Genomic DNA, 23,694 nt, shown 5'->3' on the forward strand with positions numbered 1-23,694 from the left:
GAATCAACGCAATCAACTTTTGAAATGTGAATTTATTTCAAATGAGGTTTGCTGAAGTTATTGAATTAATTATATAAATGATAATGATATGCTTGAAAGATCAGCTAGATTGGGGAGGGCAACATGTTACTAGCAAGGAAAAGAAAAAAACAGATGGGAGAAAGACAATAGCTGAGAGAAATATTACTGATAATTTGCAAAATTAATAATAAGCATAACCTCACATTGAAGAAGCATCATAAAATTAATACACAAATATAAGCACAGAAATCTGGGGTACATCAAACTCTGTCAGGGAAAAACTGGCCTAGATAAGTTAAACAGGCAGACCAGAGTTTTTTCAAGGATATTGAGATATATGTGATCAAACCCAGCTCCACTGAAACACAATAAGAATTTAAGCTTTGAAGTGAACAAGTGGAAGACTTAAGGGTGAAGTGTTTAATGTGATTAGGTCATCTGTGTTTGCTAAATACAACTTATCAAAGTCAGGCTCCTCCCCCTCCCAGAGAGACCCAGAGGTAGGAGCTCTGTCTTTCTGGACATTTCAAAGTGATGGCTCCCAGCTCCTTCAGAAAGACATTCCTTGTTGTACAACTGGCAAGAGGCTAGATCTATCCTTCAAAGAGGAAAAGATTTATAGTTCCAAGTTGCCTTAAACAAATGTTCTAAGAAAAGAAAGATCAGAGGCCTAGGGTCAGGAAAAAATTTCTCTCGAGTTTACTCAAGCAGAGGGTGTAATCAGGCAGGACCCTATGACACCTTCCCAGAATAGACCCCTTACTTATGTCCTCCACATGCTTTTGTCTGTAGAACATTTCAAAGAGTAAATTTAATCAGAGGAGTGAGAAAATGCAGAAAGAAAGGAATACAGTCAAGACAAAATAATAATACTTTAGCCATTAAACAAAGTCAGGGACATTTAGCTTTTCCTCAGGGACTATAGAAAATATTCTGAACCATGTCCTTTGAGGTATCTTGCAGATATTGAAAACCCCTGCTGGGGGAAGAAGTTAACAAAATACTGCCCATAAGCATGTAGACCCCAGACTGGTTTGAACAAGAAGGTAGGTGATGCTATCTCCCAATTACCTCACTACCAACCAATCAGAAGAATGTTCATGAGCTGATCATGCCCTGCTCATTAAATACTGTAAATACTGCTCATGCTATCTCCCACTCCACCCCCCACCTTGGAAGGGATACAGTCTTGAGGGCATTAACATGTTGTGGTGCCCTTTGCCTGTCAAAGCAATAAGTTATTTCTTTCTACTTCACTCAAAACTCTGTCTCTGAGATTTATTTCAGACTGATATACAGAGGTTGAATTCTGGCAACAAGAGGAACACTAACCATATTGGGTAAATTCAAACAGAATAATTTTAACAACAATTGAGTGAAAATTATTTCAGACCAATTACAGTCAAGAATTTAACATTACATACACACTTGACAAAAGAAACACCCAAAGATGTACTTTGGCAAGAAGAAATGTAATCTTTAAAGGAGAAACACGGTGCAGGGAGAAGTAGTGAACCAAGAAATTGGTAACCACATGGATAAATCAAAGGAAGTATGCGTTAGGAAACTAAAGCAATAATTTGCAATTTGCAGAAGGTTACAACACTTTGAATTAATGTATGTAACAACTAACATGAAATATATTAGAGACGTGAACTCAAGTATTATAATGTTCTTGTCTTTTTCTTGTGGGTAGCTTTTATTTTAAACACAGTTCTATATTAACATTCTAAAGACAAGAAAATAAATGTTCATCTTCTAAAAGATAGTGTTTAATTAAAAAAACAAATGCAAAGTGCTCAATTCAGCAAAGTCGCTCAGTCGTCTCTGACTCTTTGTGACCCCATGAACCACAGCACGCCAGGCCTCCCTGTCCATCAACAACTCCCAGAGTCCATCCAAACCCATGTCCATTGTGCCAGTGATGTCATCCATCCATCTCATCCTTTATCATCCCCTTCTCCTCTTGCCCTCAATCTTTCCCAGAATCAGGGTCTTTTCCAATGAGTCAGCTCTTCATATCAGGTGCCCAAAGTATTGGAGTTTCAGCTTCAACATCAGTCCTTCCAATCAACACCCAGGACTGATCTCCTTTAGAATGGACTGGTTGGATCTCCTTGCAGTCCAAGGGACTCTCAAGAGTCTTCTCCAACACCACAGTTCAAAAGCATCAATTCTTATGCACTCAGCTTTCTTTACAGTCCAACTCTCACATCCATACATGACCACTGGAAAAACTACAGCCTTGACTAGGTGGACTTTTGTTGACAGAGTAATGTCTCTGCTTTTTAATATTCTGTCTAGGTTGGTCATACTTTTATTCCATGGAGTAAGTGTCTTAATTTCATGGCTGCAATCACCATCTGCAGTGATTTTGGAGCCCAGAAAAATATAGTCAGCCACTGTTTCTGTTTCTCCATCTATTTGCCATGAAGTGATGGGACCAGATGCCATAATTTTGGATTTCTGAATGTTGAGTTTTAAGACAAATTTTTCACTCTCCTCTTTCACTTTCATCAAGAGGCTCTTTAGTTCCTCTTCACTTTCTGCCATAAGGGTGGTGTCATCTGCATATCTGAGGTTATTGATATTTCTCCCGGCAATCTTGATTCCAGCTTGTGCTTCTTCCAGCTCAGCATTTTTCATGATGTACTCTACATATAAGTTAAATAAGTAGGGTGACAATATACAGCCTTAACGTACTCCTTTTCCTATTTGGAACCAGTCTGTTGTTCCATGTCCAGTTCTAACTGTCGTTTCCTGACCTGTATACAGATTTCTCAGGAGGCAGGTCAGGTGGTCTGGTATTCCAACTCTTTCAGAATTTTCTACAGTTTATTGTGATCCACACAGTCAAAGGCTTTGGCATAGTCAATAAAGCAGAAATAGATGTTTTTCTGGAACTGTCTTGCTTTTTCCTTGATCCAGAGGATGTTGGCAATTTGATCTCTGGTTCCTCTGCCTTTTCTAAAACCAGCTTGAACATCTGGAAGTTCATGGTTCACGTATTGCTGAAGCCTGGCTTCGAGAATTTTGAGCATCACTTTACTAGCATGTGAGATGAGTGCAATTGTGCGGTAGTTTGAGCATTCTTTGGCATTGCCTTTCTTTGGGATTGGAATGAAAACTGACCTTTTCCAGTCCTGTGGCCACTGCTGAGCTTTCCAAATTTGCTCACGTATTGAGTGCAGCACTTTCACAGCATCATCTTTCAGGATTTGAAAGAGCTCAACTGGAATTCCATCGCCTCCACTAGCTTTGTTCATAGTGATGCTTCCTAAGCCCCAATTGGCTTCACATTCCAGGATGTCTGGCTCTAGGTGAGTGATCACACCATTGTCATTATCTGGGTCATGAAGATATTTTTTGTGCCGTTCTGTGTATTCTTGCCACCTCTTCTTAATATCTTTCTGCTTCTGTTCGGTCCATACCATTTCTGTCCTTTATTGAACCCATCTTTGCATGAAATGTTCCCTTAGTATCTCTAATTTTCTTGAAGCGATCTCTAATCTATCTCATTCTGTTTTTTTCCTCTATTTCTTTGCATTGATTTCTGAGGAAGGCTTTCTTATTATTCAATGTTTTAATGATGACTTTAGCCCTCGAAATAGTCTCTCAGATGGCTCAGAGAAACTGGTCAGAAGAAGGAAAGGTGGAGACAGAATATATGTGAATTTTTTGCTGGGAGAAAACATGTAGTCAAGCATCAACAGATTACTGCTAACCACAAAGAACTGACATATCAGGTTAATAATTTTAGTGCTTTTCTGTGAATGGGGAAATGCAAGAATCCAAGATCATTGAAGTGTTTCCTTATATATATGTATCTTAACGGTCTAGGTGCCATATCTAGAGCACAGATTGTTTCCCATTTTTTCTCCATCCTGAATTCCATGGAGGCACACTGTCAGTGGGCAATTGCAGTAGCTAATGGCTTGATCCTGTAGAACTGGATGACAATCAACATTCTTTTTATTCTTTACAAAAGAAAAAGGCAGTTTAAGAGCGGGAAAAAGAAAAAAAATGATGATCTCAATAGAAAGCAGCAAAGAGAAAAATTGCTGTTATTTACTCCTAAGGCATGCCCCACTCTGTAACCCCATGAACTATAACCCTCCAGGTTCCTCTGGGCATGGGATTTTCCAGGCGAGAATGCAGGAGTGAGTTGCCATTTCCTTCTCCAGGGAATCTTCCCAACCCAGGTCTCAAACCTGTGTCCTGCACTGCCAGGTGAATTCTTTATTCCTAAGTCACCAGGGAAGTCCAAAGAACAAAATAGTAGCAAATAAAAAGAACAAGAGAGAAAAACTCTGCAATTTAAACTGTTTTACGCATTACTTATTATACAGACTTGTGTGATGAATACAAATACATTAATTTAAATATAGTCACATTCCTCCAAAGGGCAGTGACAGAACCTTTTGTTTTTCATATGAATCAAAAACAAATATGTGTCAGATTTGGAAGGTAAGTACATGAACATCTTTTATAAATACCAATTTTTTTTTAATTTTTTCAGTATTTTATTTTTGTAACAATTAAAAGATCAAATGGGATATTAAAAGATATTGTAAAAGTGAAGTAGATACCTGGGGAAATGTTTCAGTGAAAAATGTTAGGGAGATGGCAAGTCAACTGGGAAGCCTTGACAGAGTAAGGAGTTTCACTGCTCAATAGAACCTTCTGTGATGATGTAGAACATGATTTAGGGCTGCACTGTTCAATATAGCAGTGGTCTGGACATTTATAATGTGGCTTGTGTGGACTGAGGAACTGAATTTCCCACTTTAATTAATTTCTTTTAATTAATTTAATTTTAACTAACTTTATGTGACTAGAGTCTACTTTGTTGGATAACTCAGTTCTGAAACATACCTTGTATAATGAAGAAAATGATCTAAAAAATAATGTGGATAAGACAATAAGTGAAAGTGTGAAGTCCTTGAGAAGGCAGAAGTGGAAGATATACATACATATACCTACATGGTTTTGGGAGTTTAGTCGCTAAGTCATGTCTGACTCTCGTAACCCCAGGGACTGTAGTCTGCCAGGCTCCTCTGTCCCTGGGATTTTCCAGGCAAAAATATTGAAGTGGGTTGCCATTTCTATCTCCAGGGATCTTTCCAACCCACGTATTGAACCAAAGTCTGCTGCACTGCAGGCAGATTCTTTACCGACTGAACTACCAGGGAAGCCCTATACATACATATGAATGTACAAGCATACAGGGGGCAAGTGGAAGGACTGGATTTTTGTAACAAAAATGAAGACAGTTTAATTATGTAAATCTGAAAATTGTTATTAAACACCTACAAGCTGTGATCTCAGTGATATGCTATGAAATGAAGAAAAATAAATATTTAAAAAATATGAATTCCTCAAAGATAATTCCCATGAACAGGTCAATCTCAGGGTAGCTAGCAATGTCATTTCACAGAAAGAGATGAGAACAAAAGCTTGAATGACACCAACAAAATAGGTAAGCTGATACATGAGTGAAGACCATTATGGTAGGGAAAACAAAATTGGCAAGCCCTTGGGAGAAAACACAAATTGGCAGGTTTGAGGCAGCTGTAAGGACTGTGTAAGCAATGTGCTAAGTGATTAGACTGGACAGGTAGATTGGGGAGAGACGTTCCAGGGCATTCATTGGCTTGCAGGCCATAAAGTAATGAGAAACCATTCATGATTTTTCAATATAAAGATGACATGATTCTGGTTCAGTAATCATTTTCAACAAGTGTTTTAGGAGAAAATACTGTATGTTCTGATGCAGGATATATTTCAAAAATAATTTTCTAACTTGCTGATGGGCAGAATTTAGAGGGACAAGTATAGAAACACTTGATTCACCCAGAGAATATATATGGAATTATTGCTGTAAGCCAAGCACTATTCAAGACATTGGGCATACAGAGGACACGCAGGCTGATACTTAACACTTGTTAGGACTTCCCTGGTGGCTCAGATGGTAAAGAGTCTGTCTACAATGCAGGAGACCTGGATTCGATCCCTGGGTTGGGAAGATTTTCTGGAGAAGGAAATGGCAACTCACTCCCGTACTCTTGCCTAGAAAATCCCATGGACGGATGAGCCTGGTGTCCATGGGGTCACAAAGAGTTGGATACGACTGAGCAACTTCACTTTCACTTTCCAATTTTAAAAAATTTTTACCCAAAATAAATGCAATAAATGCATATTAAACTTAATACCAAGGAATAAATAATGATGTCTATTGTATAAAAGATTAACATGCAAATAAAGGGAGAAGAAAATGGAGGAGAAAGAGAAAGATGTTGAGGAAATATTAAAGAAAACACACAAAAGTTAACTCCAAAAACTAGATGAGAATACTTAATGCCTATTTTCTGTGTGCTGCTGTTGTTGTTTGTACATATGCACCAGTTCAGTTGAATCGTTCAGTCGTGTTCGACCTATTTGCGATCCCATGAATCGCAGCACGCCAGGCATCCCTGTCCATCACTGACTCCCGGAGTTTACCCAGACTCACGTCCATCAAGTTGGTGATGCCATCCAGCCATCTCATCCTCTGTCGTCCCGTTCTCTTGCCCTCAATCTTTCTCAGCATCAGGGTCTTTTCCAATGAGTCAGCTCTTTGCATCTGGTGGCCAAAGTATTGGAGTTTCAGCTTCAACATCAGGCCTTCCAATCAACACCCAGGACTGATCTCCTTTAGAATGGACTGGTTGGATCTCTTTGCAGTCCAAGGGACTCTCAAGAGTCTTCTCCAACACCACAGTTCAAAAGCATCAATTCTTCTGCACTCAGCTTTCTTCACAGTCCAACTCACATTCATACGTGACCACTGGGAAAACCATAGCCTTGACTAGGCGGACCTTTGTTGGCAAAGTAATGTCTATGCTTTTCAACATGCTATCTAAGTTGGTTATAACTTTCCTTCCAAGGAGTGTCTTTTAATTTCATGGCTGCAATCACCATCTGCAGTGATTTTGGAGCCCTCCCAAAATAAAGTCTGACACTGTTTCCACTGTTTCCCCATCTATTTCCCATGAAGTGATGGGACCGGATGCCATGTTCTTAATTTTCTGAATGTTGAACTTTAAGTCAACTTTTTCATTCTCCTCTTTCACTTTCTTCAAGAGGCTCTTTAGTTCCTCTTCACTTTCTGCCATAAGGGTGGTGTCATCTGCATATCTGAGGTTATTGATATTTCTCCCGGCAATCTTGATTGCAGCTTATCCTTCCTCCAGCCCAGCATTTCTCATGATATACTCTGCATATAAATTAAATAAGCAAGGTGACAACATACAGCCTTGACATACTCCTTTTCCTATTTGGAATCAATCTGTTGTTCCATTTCCAGTTCTAACTGTTGCTTCCTGACCTGCATATAGGTTTCACAAGAGGCAGGTCAGGTGGTTTGGTATTCCCATCTCTTTCATAATTTTCCACAGTTTACATATGTACATTTGCATATGGTGTTTGAATGACCAGATATATTTAATATGTTCTAGTACTTTGTCTAAAATTCACTAATTCCATAATGAAGTTTTTCCTAGTCTTTCTCCCATCCTGCTTCCTCTGTTCATCTTCCTTTTATCATCTGTTCAATTTCCTTAATACAGCCCTTGGTATGTTTTTGACCCCATTCTATCTAGAAAGTGTTCCATTTTCATTAACCTACTCCCTTGAGAGTACCTATGAATGGCCTCCAGGGGCCATGACATTTGCCTCAAAATTTCTGTCATTTTGCCCCTCTTTGAGAGGCAAAATAATTAATATAATACTTAAGAACTCACAAAATTTAATTCATAGAAATGTGTATTTCTATTGATTAATATAAAATTTAAAGTGATTAATATTCAATTAAAACCAAAATGCCATAAATCAAAAATGTACATTATAAAACATAAGTATGAATTTAGAATATCAGTTCCTCACATTTAAATCCCACTTATTTATGCCAGTGTTACTAAAGTGTTCTTTTTGATATTCACTGTATATTTGTAAGTTTTGTCTTGTTATTGAGGAGGATACTTATCATATTCCATGTTAAGAATGACCACTTCTGATTTTAAATTACTATGTGGACAGAACTGAAATGGATACACAGAGCTTAAGAGAATTTCTCTGCTGTCAACTTCTATCTTTATTCCAAGAATTGTGTGCATTTTCTGTATCCCTTACATCAAAATTTAAGGGATTTCAATATTGTCCGGAGGAAAAAGAATGTAGAAAGTGGCATATATGTAATTAAAATAGATGTTGATTGACTTGGTAAAGGAGATGCATTTTCATATAGATTTTAAGATGTCAACCCATCATCTTTACAATTCATATTGCCTTGAAATTATATCTGCTCCCTAAGTTTTCTTTCCTAATCCCAAAAACAACTACATCATTCAAAATGCCAAAATCCATTTGAAAATAACCACTATTTCTCTAGATTATTTTCTCCTAGGTTGGATTTATTCTTTTGTAAATTCAGTCAACTATTCTACACTGAAAAACAGGGGGAAAGGCACACATGATCTTAACTAGAATTGGACTTACTGCAATTGCTTTCTAAGGGCATATTGAGGAGTCATTGTTTAACATGAAATATAGTCTTTAATAATTAATACTGATGTGCACTGGATCCAGGTTGATAGCCGTGAGTGAATGAATTGTTTCTTTTCCTTTTTAAAAATGTCAGTAGCATATATGAATTAGAATATTTCTCAAATGCACTCTAGTGACCTTGAATGCTCACAGAAAAATATGAGCAATTTAATCATTTGCAAAAGACTGTCCATTACAATGCCAGAATAAAAGCCACAAAGAACTTTATGTTAAGATAATGCATGTCTTAAATTGAACATGAACATCCTGAAAGTAACTACAGTCAATGGAGTGATTATGTAATGTTCTCAGTTGAAATGATAATCAGGTCTCCATTTACATTCTCTAACAGCCAGCATAAAATATGCACAGTGTTTACCACTGTCCTTAATTGGTCTCAACAAGTCTCTTGGTATTTTGACTCTATTTGAATCACATGCTTTTATGAATATATCTTCTTTAGTTTGTTGTAACTGTATAAGTTAATGTGTATATATACATGCACATATATATATGAAAATATCTTATTTAAAATATTCTTTATGTTAATAGATTATGTATATAAGCAATGTGTTAAAAATAAATAAACTATTTAATTCATGTTATTCTCTCTAAGGGATTGAATCAGAGCTTAATTAACATCCATTTTTTAAGCATTTTATACATATGACATGAAGCATTAGTTTTAGATGGTAAGTAATTTGGAGTTCATCTTTTCAGTTATCAAGAAGGAGATCTCTTCTTCCTAACTGGAAACCTTCTATTAAATCTTTAATAAAAGAGGCTTTTTGTCTATTTCTTCAGTCTTACCTTAGGACCCAAAATAGTACCTTGAGATCCTAGATTCTTCATAAATATTTATTCATTTAATTAGAAAAACCCAATCTAATCTAGGTATTAAATTAATTTTAGGAGAATGATAGTAATTTTTCATGTCAAAAATAAAGAATTTTCCCCAGTTTTACACATGATAAGCATTCAGGCTGTAGAAATTATTCTTTTATGTACAAATCATTGATTCTAGAAACAGGACATTTTCATTCAACAAGTGGTATATCCTTTCTACCTGTTTTCTGTTGAGATATGAAAACACAGTAAAAAAACTAACCTATATAAATTCTTTTAGTTCTGTTCAATATATTTCCCCAAACTAACAAACAAAAGGCAAAATTATAGCATCTACAATTCAATAACAGAAAAACAAAAAATACCTCAGGTGATAAAGTTAACATTGCCTTAAAATATGTAAATAAACTGAGTTCAACTAAGATTTTGATTTTGTGCATAATTCTGCTTCTCATTCTCAATTTATTCTTGATTTTCTCTTTCATGGGATTATTCTATATCTTTTCCATTCTATGGAAGTAGATGCTTTTATGCTCTCTGGAAACATTTACCTCTTGATTTGTAAGGTAAATCAAGACAGATATTTCAAGATTTTCAATTTATTCTTCTATTTAAAGTTTATGGACCTATAATGACCCTTCTTTCTGCAGAGCTCAGATAAAAACACAGCTTCTATTTGACAAAAAAAATAATAATGGTAATACCTAGATCATAGGGTTTTCATGTAGACTGAAAGGATTAGCACACAGAACTCAATCAACTTTAACTTTTAGATGCAGAAGCTTTTCACACTTTTCACACTTAACATTAATGCGCATTTATAGCCCCATTGCCCAAACAAGTCTCAGTTTACACCACTATTCTGGAGTACTGACCAGTAGGCATCCTTTATCATTCTCAAGTGTTCCAGTTGTCATAGTACCTGAACAAATCAAGTTTCATGCTAGCTGGAACTGCACTTTGTGCAAAGTGATTATATATATTGGGTTATATAATTTTCTATGTGAATAACCAGCTATTTTAACACAAGATGTATTGTTTTCTTAATGCTTTACAATATCACCTCTGTCGAATGTCTCATTTTTATACATAAGTTTCTAGGCTATATTTTCTATTATACTAGACCTATTGTTCATTTTGCACTCATATCATATCTTTTTAATTATTAGAACATTATTAACAACTGCAATTAGATCAGTTCACCCACCCAATTTTTCTACCTAAAATATTCTTGGCAATTATTAGACCTTGGCTTTTCCATGTGATTTAGAAATAACTTTGCAATTTCTCCTTTGAGTGTAAACTTAAATTTCTTGTGTGTGTGTGCTTGCACTCATTCATCTCTGACTTTATGCAACGCCATGGACTGGGTCCCACCAGACCCCTCTGTTCATGGGATTCTCAGGCCAGAATACTGGAGTGAGTTGCTATATCCTCCTCCAGGGGATCTTCCTGACACAGGGATCAAACTCGTGTCTCTTATGTCTCCAGCATTGACGGGTGGGTTCTTTACCACTAGAGCCACCTGGGAAGCCTGGAAGTCATTAAACTTTGTAAATTAATTTGGAGATGATTAAAGTATTTTCTCCTCTCCATGAATGTATTAATTTCAATTATTATAGTCTTGTAAGATGTTTATAAAGATTATATTTTTCTTTTAATGGTTTTACACACTTTAAAATAGATGTATTGCTGGTTCTATTGTAGTTTGGTTGATATTATAAATGACCCCTTTTAAAGCTTTTATTTTCTAATTGTTTCTGGTATATTAAAATGCAATTGGCTTTTGTGTATTGATTTTACAAGGAGTAAAATTAATAAACTTTCTTATCGATTAAAACATTTTAAGTGTATTCTGCTTTGAATTATCTAGGTATAGAATCTCTTTAACCAGGAATAATGACAGTTTTGCTTCTTTCTTTGTAACCCTCACACTTTTATTTCTTTTGAATTAAACCAACAGGGTATCAGAGAGAGTTGGACCATAAAGAAGGCTGAGTACCAAAGAATTTATGCTTTTGAACTGTGGTGTTGGAGAAGACTCTTGAGAGTCCCTTGGACTGCAAGGAAATCAATCAGTCAAGCCTAGAGGAAATCGATCCTGAATATTCATTGGAAGAACTGATGCTGAAGCTGAAGCTCCAATATTTTGGCCACTTGATGCAAAGAGTGGACTCATTAAAAAAGATCCTGTTATTGGGTAGAATTAGAAGCAGAAGGAGAAGGGAATGACAGAGGATGATATGGTTGGATGGTATCACCAACTCAATGCGCATGAATTTGAGCAAGCTCTGGGAGACGGTGAGGGAGAGGAAAGTCTGGAGTGATACAGTCTATGGGGTCGCAAGCAGTCAGACATGACTGAGTAGCTGAAAAACAACAGGCTATTGTTGAATATAGGTATTATGTTGTCATTTTAAAGGAAATTCTGATGTTTCAACATTAAGAATTAGATTGCTCTAGGATTTGGTGTATATATTTTAACCATTTCAGAAGTCACTTTTTCTGACTTGGTAAGAGATTTTTTTTTTTTTTTTATAATTTTTTTTTTAATTTTCTCAAATTTTCCTGCAACTATTGACTTTTAATCTAGCATACTTTTTATTACTAAAATCTAGTACTAGTGTTTGTTTGTATGTGTGGTAATGTACAATTTTAATGAACCGTGAACTCCCTGATGTTCAAGCTGGTTTTAGAAAAGGCAGAGGAACCAGAGATCAAAAAGCCAACATCCTCTGGATCATGGAAAAAGCAAGAGAGTTCCAGAAAAACAGTGGAAACTGTGTCAGACTTTATTTTTTGGGGCTCCAAAACCACTGCAGATGGTGATTGCAGCCATGAAATTAAAAGACGCTTACTCCTTGGAAGAAAAGTTATGACCAACCTAGATAGTATATTCAAAAGCAGAGACATTACTTTGCCAACTAAGGTCCGTCTAGTCAAGGTCCGTCTAGTCAAGGCTATGGTTTTCCTGTGGTCATGTATGGATGTGAGAGTTAGACTGTGAAGAAGGCTGAGCACCAAAGAATTGATGCTTTTGAACTGTGGTGTTGGAGAAGACTCTTGAGAGTCCCTTGGACTGCAAGGAGATCCAACCAGTCCATTCTGAAGGAGATCAACCCTGGGATTTCTTTGGAAGGAATGATGCTAAAGCTGAAACTCCACTACTTTGGCCACCTCATGCGCAGAGTTGACTCACTGGAAAAGACTGTGATGCTGGGATGGATTGGGGGCAGGAGGAGAAGGGGACGACCCAGGATGAGATGGCTGGATGGCATCACGGACTCGATGGACGTGAGTCTGAATGAACTCCAGGAGATGGTGATGGACAGGGAGTCCTGGCGTGCTGCACTTCATGGGGTCGCAAAGAGTGGGACACGACTGAGTGACTGAACTGAACTGAACTGAAGAATCTGAGTTCTAGAGTGCATGCTTAGTCTCTCAGTCATGGCCAACTCTTTGCAACCCTATGGACTGTGGTCTGCCAGGCTCCTCTGTCCATGGAAATTTATATGCAAGAATACTGGAGTGGGTTGATTTTTCCTACTCCAGAGATCTTCCCAATCCAGGGATCGGACCTGCACCTCCCATGGCTCCTGCACTGCATGTGGATTCTTTACCACTGAGCCACCTGGGAAGCCCTTAAAATCTATTTTTACTAATAAAAAAATAATAAATAATATAATATTCCATAATCTGTGAAAAGTACTTGTTATAAAACTGAAACTGTTCAACCAGAAACAGAAATATTCAGGATGTTAACTACAATGTACTTATATGTGTTTCCTTTGAATCAGATCAAACCTTTATAACTCATAGCAATAACAGCATCCAAAGTGTCATCATAATGCCACTTCCTCACACCTTGTACTATACAGAATGACACTCTTAACATCTAAAAGTCTATACAACACGCTAACACTACAAGGAGAGCAACTCTGAAGTTATGAATCTTAGAGTTTACTATATAGATTTATATGTGAATGTGCTTAGTCATTTCAATGGTGTCCAACTCTGGGCGACCTCATAGACCAGAGCCTGCAAGTCTCCTCTGTCCATGGGATTCTCCAAGTAAGAATACTGGTGTGGGTTGCCATGCCCTCCTCCAGTGGATTTTCCAACCCAGGGATCGAACCCAGGTCTCCTGCATTGCAGATGGATTCTTTACCATCTGATCCACCAAGGAAGCCCTCTATATATACATATGGGTACATGTATTACATATACATATGCTTGCTGCTGGTAAGTCACTTCAGTTGTGTCCAACTCTGTGTGACCCAATAGACGGCAGCCCACCAGGCTCTGCCACCCCTGGGATTCTCCAGGCAAGAACACTGGAGTGGGTTTCCATTTCCTTCTCCAATGCAGGAAAGTGAAAGTGAAGTCTCTCAGTCTTGTCTGACATTTCGTGGCCCCATGGACTGCAGCCTACCAGGCTCCTCTGTCTGTGGGATTTTCCAGGCTTATACACATACATATTCAGCCCCAATACATATTGGAGTTGAAACATCTGCCCCTCTTCCTCTCTGGAGAAAGAGGGAGAGAGCTTATCTTCTATTCCAGAGTGAAAGCAAATAATTTCCTGGGAGAAGAGGAGAGTGGTCTCTATTCCAGAATATGAGCATTTGGCACCAGGAGAAATGGAATGTTGTATACCTTTGAATGAGACCGAGGCTCTACCATAAAAGAGGCAATGGATTCTGAGCTAATAGCTGTCAAATTTGAAAAGCAAGTGGCTTCAAGGAAGAAAAAAAGGGAGATATTTTCTGCAATTATAGCATGCTAATTGATTTTTGCTTAGGATGCTGAAGCCCAGAAGAAACACCAAAACATCCAGAAAGAAGTAGCTTTCAGTGGACGCCTGCCTCCAAAAGGCAGAAGCTAGAGCCTAATGTTAGTAAAGGTACAGGAATGCAATCAGTCTGGCAATCACTCACCCAGATGATATTTTATGTGGGGAGAAAGAAAATGAAGAATTAAATGCTACTCTTTATTGATAACTGGCATAGGAGGTTGGCAAGTTATAGTCCATGGGGTTGCAGAGTTTGACATGACTGATTGACTTAACACATAGCTGGTATATCTTTGTACAGGGACCTCCAACTTTTAGAGGCTACAAACTGGGGCCCTGTGTTCAGCACCCACTGTACACAGTGATCAGAGCAGCAGGTGAGCTGATCCGCATATCCAGTTTTCTATTCTGCTTGCATAGTCTGTCAGCCACTCACTATACCGCTAAAAGCTTAACTGTTTAGGGGCAGACTTATCAATATACATTAGCTGTTTAGTCACTCAGTGGTGTCCTCTCTTTGTAAGCACGTGAACTGAGGCACATTAGGCTTCCCTGTCCTTCACCATCTCCCAGAGCTTGCTCAAACTTATGTACACTAGATGGGTGCCATCCAACCATCTCATCCTCTGTCATCCTCTTTTCCTCCTGCCTTCATCTTTCCCAGCATCAGGGTCTTTTCCAATGAGTTGGCTCTTTACATTAAGTGGCTGAAGTATTGGAGCTTCAGCATCAGTCCTTCCAGTGAATATTCAGGACTGATTTCCTTTAGGATTGGCTGATTTGATCTCCTTGCCATCCAAGGGACACTTTCAAGAGTCTTCTTCAGAATCACAGTTCAAAAGCATTATTTCATCAGTGCTTAGCTTTCTTTATGGTCCAACTCTCACATCTGAACATTATTACTGGAAAAACTGTAGCTTTAATTAGATGGACTTTTGTTGACAAAATGATGTCCCTGCTTTTTAATATGCTATCTAGATATGTCATAGTCCCTCCTGCCCCGAAGGAGCAAGCATCTTTTGATTTCATGGCTACAGTCACCAACCACAGTGAAAATAGTTTGTCATTGTTTCTATTTTCCCCATATATTTGCCATGAAATGATGGGACTGGATGCCATGATCTCAGTTTTTTGAATGTTGAGTTTTAAGCTAGCTTTTTCACTCTTCTTTCATCCTCATCAAGATGCTCTTTCGTTTCTCTTCTCTTTCTGCCATTAGTGTCGTATCATCTACATGTCTGAGGTTGTTGATATTTCTCTTGGAAATCTTCATTCCAGATGTAATTCATCCAGTAAATTTTGATTTCTGACTAATTTCTATTCTTATTGATTTACTTGCTTAATATATAGCTGACTGGGCAAGTGTGTTGAAATACTCCAAAGATACAGTGGTTTTGTCAATTTTACCTAACATGTAAATAATATTTTACATTTATATTTTTAAAATATTTGTTGAGATCCCATAAATAGATTAAAATCATTTGGATTCTCTATGAGTTTTTGGTAAATTATTCTTTTGTGAAATTTTCCTGTATCATTTATACATTTTTGCAGGGTTTGATAGAATTTAGGGGCCACCAGATGAGGAAGATCCTCTGGATGAGGGCATGGCAACACACTCCAGTATTCTTGCCTGGAGAACACCATGGACAGAAGAGCCTGATGGGCTACAGTCTATATGTTGCAAAGAGTCACAACTGAAGCAACTTGGCACACAGCTTGCACAGAGTCTTTTCTTAAATTATGTTTACTTTATATTTACATTATTTTAAAGAAATACTTGCTATGCTTCTATATATCTTTTATTTAGTGATCTTCAGACTTATCCTTTTGTCTTGAGAATCTACCTCTCAATATAAATTTTGCCTCTTTATTTTAATATATTTTATTTCTTGTGTATTTTAAGAATCATTTTCTTTAGGGTTCTATAATATTATTAGTAAGTGTGTGTTCAGTTGCTGAGTCATGTCTGACTCTGACACCCCATGAACTGTAGCCAGCAAAGCTCTCCTTTCCATGAGATTTCCCAGGCAAGAATACTGGAGTGGGTTGCCATTTCTTTCTCCAGGGGATCTTCCCGACCCAGGGAAGAAACCTGCATCTGCTGCATTGACGGGCAGGTTTTTTGCCTCTGAGCCACCAGGAAAGCCCTGTTAATAAGTGCATAGATATTGTTTTAGGTGTAAAGATATGACTGGTTTGATTTAATCATGCTTGAACTTGCTGTGCTTCTAAATGAATCCATGTCTTTTACAAATTCTGGAAAATTTTAAATCTCTTGAAATATTTCCTGACAAGCATTACCATTTTTCTAGTGTTTGCTTTTCTCTTTTAGACTTTCTATTGGAAAAGTGATAGACATGTTTTTAACCTCTGTTTCTTAACCTTTATTTCATATATTCCGTTTCCTTTTCTGTGGAAATTTCAACTCTGTTTTACCATTTAATAATTCTTCTACTGCATGTAATTTCTACTCAACCCATCTACTAAGTATAATCTTTTACCACAGTGTTTTCAATTTCTGTTCTACATATTTTTAAACTTTATTGTTTATTCTTAAACCATGCTTGTAGCCAGTCATATTTAAAATTTCTCTTTTAATACTTGTGTTTATTTTAAAAATCTACATAAGAAATAATTTTCTGACAAAAGTAATTTGAATATGTTTCCACTAATTTCTTTTTCTTATTCTTTGTCATAGTGAATGGGTACAAAAATCCTTTTCAATTTGTTGAAAAATTGGTTGACCTTTTTAAAAATTATGCATTTGTTTATTTATTTTGGTTGGGCTGGGTCATTATTTCTGCAGGCAGGCTTTCTCTAGTTGCTGTGAGTAGGCTACTTTCTAGTTGTGGCCCCTGGACTTCTCATTGAAGTGGCTTCTCTGATTGCAGAGTGCAGGTTGTAAGAGCACGGGCTTACTCCAAGGCATGTGGGATCTTCCAAGACCAGGGATTGAAACTATGTCTTCTGCACTCTCAGGCAAATTCTTAACCACTAGATTGCCAGGGAAGTCCAAAGTTTACCTTTATATAGTTTTGGTCATAGAATGTGGAGGTGTCTCACAGAAGTTATTTTGCCATTATGGCACACATGAATTACCATATTAGGGTCATATTAACATAAATGTCTTGGCTTACAACATCAATGAAGATAATGTGGATTTTAACTTAATTCAAAATTTTATGATCTATGGTAGTCCCAAATTAATGAATTACCACAAGGCCTCCTACAGACTGAACGCTTGCACACTCTCAAAATGCATCGGTTAGAATCTAATCTGTGCTTGAGGTGCATGTGTATATGTTCAGTTGTGCTGAACTCTGTGATCCTGTAGACTGTAGCCCACCAGGCTCCTCTGTCCATGTAAATGTTCGGGCAAGAAAATGAGTGGGTTGCCATTTCCTTTTCTAGGGGATTTCCTGATCCAGGAAGTGAACCAGAGTCTCTTGCATTAAGTCCTATCTAATCTGTAATGTGACTGTATTTGAAGGTGGGGTCTTTGATGAAGAGATTAGGTCATAAGTGTGGAGCTCTCATGAATGGGATTAGGGCCCTAATAAAAAAGACTCCAAAGAGCCACTCAAAGACAGCAAACAAAGAAGAGGGCTCTGGGTTTGCCAGAACTTTGGTCTTGGATTTCCAAGCTTCAGGAACCAAGATAAATAAATTTTTATTGGTTAAGTCACTCAGTTCATAGTATGTTTTGTTATAGTAGCCAAAATGGTCTAAGACAAGGCCTTACTATTATTATTGTGTGCATGCTAAATTCCTTCAGTCATGTCTGACTTGCTGCAAATCCATGGGCCATAGGCCATCAGGCTCTGCTGTCCATGGGATTCTCCAGGCAAAAATACTGGTGTAGGTTGCCATTTTTTCATCCAGGAGATCTTCTTGACCCCGGGATTGAACCTGTGCATCCTACGTCTCTTGCATTGTCAGGTAGGTTTTTTCTTTTTACCACTTTAGTGGGAAGCCACACTATTATTATTATTTACAAGTAATTTCCAACCAAGTTTTTGAGAGATGGGTTTCTCCATCCTCCATACTTGCTAGTGGATGGAATCATTGTAGCCACTGTTTCCCGTGTGAAACAGTGTTCCAGCATTATGCAGGAGTTTTATTTATAGACCTCTGTCATGTAGATCCCAAGGTCCCATTTCCTATCACACAACTGCTAAAATATATCTGCTTACAATCCTGATTTTCAGGTTTTTCTTTCCTTGTAAGTACCTAAGTAATACCTCCTTCACTTTTGAAGATAGGACTTATATATGGATGGATAGTTCAGTTCAGTTCAGTCACTCAGTCGTGTCCGACTCTTTGAAACTCCATGAATCAAGCATGCCAGGCCTCCCTGTCCATCACCAACTCCTGGAGTTCACTCAGACTCATGACCATTGAGTCAGTGATGCCATCCAGCAATCTCATCCTCTGTCGTCCCCTTCTCCTCCTGACCCCAATTCCTCCCAGCACCACAGTCTTTTCCAATAAGTCAACTCTTTGCATGAGGTGGCCAAAGTACTGGAGCTTCAGATTCAGCATCATTTCTTCAAAAGAAATCCCAGGGCTGCTCTCCTTCAGAATGGACTAGTTGCATCTCCTTGCAGTCCAAGGAACTCTCAAGAGTCTTCTCCAACACCACAATTCAAAAGCATCAATTCTTCAGTGCTCAGCCTTCTTCACAGTCCAACTCTCGCATCCATATATGACCACTGGAAAATCCATAGCCTTGACTAGATGGACCTTTGTTGGCAAAGTAATGTCTCTGCTTTTGAATATGCTGTTTAGGTTGGTCATAACTTTCTTTCCAAGGAGTAAGCACCTTTTAATTTCATGGCTGAAGTCACCATCTGCAGTGATTTTGGAGCCCCAAAAAATAAAGTCTGACACTGTTTCCACTGTTTCCTCATCTATTTTTCATGAAGTGATGGGACCAAATGCCATGATCTTCGTTTTCTGAATGTTGAGCTTTAAGCCAACTTTTTCACTCTCCTCTTTCACTTTCATCAAGAGGCTTTTTGTTCCTCTTCACTTTCTGCCATAAGGGTGGTATCATCTGCATATATGAGGTTATTGATATTTCTCCCAGCAATCTTGATTCCAGCTTGTGCTTCTTCCAGCCCCAGCATTTCTCATGATGTACTCTGCATGTAAGTTAAATAAGCAGGGTGACAATATATAGCCTTGATGTATGCTTTTTCCTATTTGGAACCTAAACTGGAGGTACTCCTTTTCCTATTTGGAACCAGTTTGTTGTTCCATGTCCAGTTCTAACTGGTCATGGAGGAGAGGTCTGACAGAATGTGTTCCACTGGAGAAGGGAATGGCAAACCACTTCAGTATTCTTGCCTTGAGAACCCCATGAACAGTATTAAAAGACAAAATGATAGGATACTGAAAGAGGAACTCCCCAGGTCAGTAGGTGCCCAATATGCTACTGGAGATCAGTGGAGAAATAACTCCAGAAAGAATGGAGGGATGGAGCCAAAGAAAAACAATACCCAGCTGTGGATGTGACTCATGATAGAAGCAAGGTCCGATGCTGTAAAGAGCAAGATTGTATAGGAACCTGGACTGTCAGGTCCATGAATCAAGGCAAATTGGAAGTGGACAAACAAGAGATGGCAAGAGTGAACGTCAACATTCTAGGAATCAGCCAACTAAAATGGACTGGAATGGGTGAATTTAACTCAGATGACCATTATATCTACTACTGTATGTAGGAATCCCTTAGAAGAAATGGAGTAGCCATCATGGTGAACAAAAGAGTCTGAAATGCAGTACTTGGATGCAATCTCAAAAATGACAGAATGATTTTTGTTCATTTCCAAGGAAAACCATTCAGTATCACAGTAATCCAAGTCTATGTCCTAACCAGTAATGCTGAAGAAGCTGAAGTTGAATGGTTCTATGAAGACCTACAAGACATTTTAGAACTAACACCCAAAAAAGATGTCCTTTTCATTTTAGGGGACTGGAATGCAAAAGTAGAAAGTCAAGAAACACCTGGAGTAACAGGCAAATTTGGCCTTGGAATATGGAATGAAGCAGGGCAAAGACAAACAGAATTTTGCCAAGAAAATACACTGGTGATAGAAAATACCCTCTTCCAACAACACAAGAGAAGACTATACACATGGGCATCACCAGATGGTCAACACCGAAATCAGATTGATTATATTCTTTGCAGCCAAAGATGGAGAAGCTCTATACAGTCAACAAAAACAAGACCAGGAGCTGACTGTGGCTCAGATCATGAACCCTTATTACCAAATTCAGACTTAAATTGAGGAAAGTAGGGAAAACCACTAGGCCATTCAGGTATGATCTAAATCAAATCCCTTACGGTTATACAGTGGGAGTGAGAAATAGATTTAAGGGCCTAGATCTGATAGATAGAGTGCCTGATGAACTATGGACTGAAGTTCATGACATTGTACAGGAGACAGGGATCAAGACCATCCCCATGGAAAAGAAATGCAAAAAAGCAAGATGGCTATCTGGGGAGGCCTTACAAATAGCTGTGAAAAGAAGAGAAGTGAAAAGCAAAGGAGAAAAGGAAAGATATAAGCATCTGAATACAGTGTTCCAAAGAATAGCAAGAAGAGATAAGAAAGCCTGCTTCAGCGATCAATGCAAAGAAATAGAGGAAAACAACAGAATATGGATGGATAGGTGCAGTCAATTCACATTATTTGCAGTCCTTTTATGTTCTGTAAAGTTATTATGAACACTGACTTAGCAAGTACTGAGCCAGTGCTTGTAGGGGAAATACAGGGTTTGATGGATATGATCCTCAGGTCACAAAATTTTTATCAACTGATTAATGTATTATCTTGTGTTACGTGTTTCTTTTTAAAAAACACCTTATGTAGTATATGTGGTTGATTCATTAACATCAAATCATAGCTAATGGTGATGTAACTCTTCCCTGAATTAATCTGCTCTAACTCAGGCATTTTCTCTGTAAGGCACATCACAGCTTTCTTGTGCTTAGGAATTAGCACTATACCTGGGGTCATTTTAAACAGTCAAGTCACCAATAAAAAACACAAAAATGTAAAATTGATAGCAATAATATACTGCAGAAAGGATACAGTATGAAAGCTGAAAGAAGGCCAGCATTATATTATTTGATGTCAATTGGGTATGTACACATTGAGAAAATCAAAAATTTCACTCTATGTATGTCCACAAAAGATCAGGAAAATCATCAGGGAGTATTGATCTGGGGATTACAAGGAAATTTTAGTAAGTAGGCAAAAATACACAGTGTGTGAATATGGAACCCACAAATAGTGAGGTTGAAGGTAGATAGACATATGTAGACATAGATATAGGTACAGGGTATACTGACATTTCAAAGTAGCTACAATGTGAAGTGTCAGAAGGAAAAGCATGTATTTGATATTTTTAACAAAAAAATGCAATCCTGATAAAGAGATTATAAACTTTCACAAAGTACTGTTGTAGTAAATGGATATAATTTTCTGGAAGTGATTTGGCAACATATATTAAGAAATTTTAAACTATTTAAGCAGATTAATTCAGTCATTACCCTTCAGGGAAAACAATTCTACCAAATTCTAAGAAATATTAACCTAGATTAATATACAGATATATTCACTGTAGCATTATGCTTACTGTATAAAGTTTTAAAAAAGTGCTCAATCACAGGGTAATACTTACATAAATTAGATTTATTTGTATAAAAATTACTGAGAAAGTATCATAGAGTGTTTGAAAGCTACTTAAATTCATCATATGGAAAGCTTATTCTGATAAAAATAAGATAAAATAACATGGATATACTACTTTATCTCGGCTATGTAAATAATTACAAAAGCTAAAACTGAAATTTCTGTAAAAGTTGTTTCAAAAGTATGTATCTTCTGTATTATGTTTTATTTATTTATTTATTTTTTTATCATGAATATAAGCTTCCCAAGTGTCTCAGTAAAGGATTTGCCTGCTAATGCAGGAGAGATGTGTTCGATCCCTGGGTCAGGAAGATCCGCTGGTGGAGGAAATGACAACCCACTCCAGTATTCTTGCCTGAGAAATCCCATGGACAGAGAAGCCTGGTGGGCTACAGACCATGGGATCACAAAGAGTCAGACACAGCTTAGCAACTGAAAAACAAGAGCAGCAACAACCATGAATATATTACTTTCTTAAGCAGACAAAATTAGTGGACAATGGTAATGCAGAATTCCTGCGAGATGAATGCTGCCTAGGTATCTAAGTATTTGGCATCACTGAATATAATATATTTTTGGTGATAGTAGATATGTGCTTGTCAACATCCAAGGGCATGATTGTGGAAACACTTCTGACATTAACACAGTAAATATAATGTGGAAAGACTAGCATATGAGAATATTTCCTCTCTCACGTTATCTTATTCATACTATAACTTGGATTATATTCAAAATCTTGCAATACTTTCACAGAAACATGATGTGGTAAAGTTGTACAAAGAATTTTTTAAATAAATTCTTATTGCCCAAATCAAAAAATTGTGTTTGGACTCTTTGTACACTAAAATCTTGAAAAATCATTTTAACATTGCCTAGTACATTTTACAAGGGACAATTATGACATACTGTGTTCATGCAAGAAAATGTTCATTTTAGAAAAGAGGCACAAAAGTTATTATTGAGGAATTTGGAAAAGAATTACAAAATCACATTTGAATTGACAGAACAATGAATATAATATAGATGTCTTTCATTTCTGACAGTTTTACCTTAAATAGGCACCACTCACAAAACTGATGGGAGACGATCTAATATTTTAAATGATATAAGAAAGACTTTATGGAGAAAATGGAGGTTTTATATTTTCATCATTTTATTACTTTCATAGTTTATAAATAAAAAATGTATTTACTTGGCATGCTATTTTATTTTTTAATAAATGATGGTTTATTCAAATGTCTGATACAACAGATAGCCATTAAATATTGTATTTCTTGGATAGCCTGCCAGGTGAAAAACATATTTCCCTCTATTAAAAGCTAATTCCTTGAGGAAATCTCTCTGCTTGCAGTTGTGAAACTAATTAATGCTTAATTTCACTCCTACAGCAATGTTGCTGTTAAACAGCAGAAAAAGAAGGTTGCCAAAATTTATGCAGAAATGTATTTTTAAGACCTTTTTCCTCAAGAAAATTGGAAGGAAAAAGAATGTACATCAAAATTTAGAGTTAACATAGAATTTAAGAATTAAAATGTACTTAATGAGAACATGCGGGCTTTTCAGTTGGTGCTAGTGGTAAAGAACCTGCCTGCTAATCAGGATGCATGAGGCACACATTTGATTCCTAGGTCAAGAAGATCCCCTGGGGGAGGGCATGGCAATCCATTCTAATATTCTGGCCTAAAGAGTCTCATGGACAGAGGAACACGCTGGGCTACTGTCCATAGGGTTGCAAAGGGTCAGACACAA

The 23,694-nt window shown here is 37.4% G+C and overlaps 1 pseudogene; it reads left to right on the forward strand.

Moving 5' to 3' along the window:
• The window catches only part of LOC138075888 (craniofacial development protein 2-like), a 147,795-nt pseudogene that overhangs the window by 29,295 nt on the left and 94,806 nt on the right, over positions 1–23,694 (forward strand).

The sequence above is a fragment of the Capricornis sumatraensis genome, chromosome 1 (genome assembly GCF_032405125.1).
Source record: "Capricornis sumatraensis isolate serow.1 chromosome 1, serow.2, whole genome shotgun sequence".
Classification (NCBI taxonomy): domain Eukaryota; kingdom Metazoa; phylum Chordata; class Mammalia; order Artiodactyla; family Bovidae; genus Capricornis; species Capricornis sumatraensis.